Source organism: Dasypus novemcinctus, chromosome 30, assembly GCF_030445035.2.
Source record: "Dasypus novemcinctus isolate mDasNov1 chromosome 30, mDasNov1.1.hap2, whole genome shotgun sequence".
Classification (NCBI taxonomy): domain Eukaryota; kingdom Metazoa; phylum Chordata; class Mammalia; order Cingulata; family Dasypodidae; genus Dasypus; species Dasypus novemcinctus.
The window spans coordinates 8,256,886-8,257,915 of NC_080702.1; the positions used below are offsets into that span (position 1 = coordinate 8,256,886).

General features: G+C 37.1%; 1 non-coding gene across 1 annotated transcript; it reads left to right on the plus strand.

Moving 5' to 3' along the window:
• Positions 1–746: 746 nt before the first annotated feature.
• LOC131276974 (U7 small nuclear RNA) lies at positions 747–808 on the plus strand. Its single transcript, XR_009184187.1, has one exon. It is a non-coding gene; the product is annotated as a U7 small nuclear RNA (small nuclear RNA).
• Positions 809–1,030: the final 222 nt, after the last annotated feature.

Here is a 1,030-nt window from a genome sequence, read left to right on the forward strand (position 1 = left end):
GAATGGCCTGGGGAGAGTGTTAACTACAATGTAAACTATTATCTATGTGATGCAGCAGTGCTCCAAAATGTATTTACCAAAAGCAATGAATGTGCGACAGTCGATATATGTGGGAACCTCTTACATTTTTTAATGTAACATTTTTTGTGATCTATGTATCTTTTAAAAAGAGAAGACAACTTAATAAAAAATTAAAAAAAGGTGGCACTGGAAGAGCACAAATTTCAAAGTACATACAGAAAAACTGGAGATCTTATGGGAATTAAAGGTGCAATAAATGAAATTTTTAAAATACTGGAGTCATATAACAGATTTGAGGAGGCAGAAAAAAGGACTGGTGAGCTGGAAGAAATAGCTTCTGAAAGCAAAAGTAAACAAGAACAGTGGAAGAAAGAATGGAAAAAATTGAACAAGGTCTCAGGGAACTACATGACAACAAAAGATGTGCAAACATATGTGTAAAAGGTGTCCAAGAAGGAGAAAAAGGGGAAAGGGTAATAGGAATGTTTTAAGAAATAACGGTAGAAAATTTCACAACCCTATTAAAGGACATGGATATCCATATCCAAGAAGCACAACGCACTCCCTTATGTATAATTTCAAAGAGTACAACCCCAAGACGTATTAATTATAATGTCAAATACCAAAGACAGAGAATTCTGAGCAAGAGAGAATCAATGCATAACATATAAGGGACACCCAATAAGATTAAGTACAGAGTTCCCATGGAAGCAAGAGAGAGTGGTGAGTGTTACAGGTCTTTTAGAATTTGTTCACTAGGTCTTCTGGCTCTTGCTGGAAGACCCTTACTTTCCCCATATTTTTTTTTCTTTCCATCCCCTGCCCTGCTGTTATTGCTGTCTGTGTCCATTTGCTGTGTGATCTTCTTTATCAATTTCTCTTTTTTGTATTCTCTTCTCATCTTTGTCCTTCAAGATTCACTGGGATTCCATCCTGGGGAACTCTACTATGGAGAGAGGTTCCCTGTCAATTCTACTACCTCAGTTCCTGGTCTCTTGCTGCGCTTCAC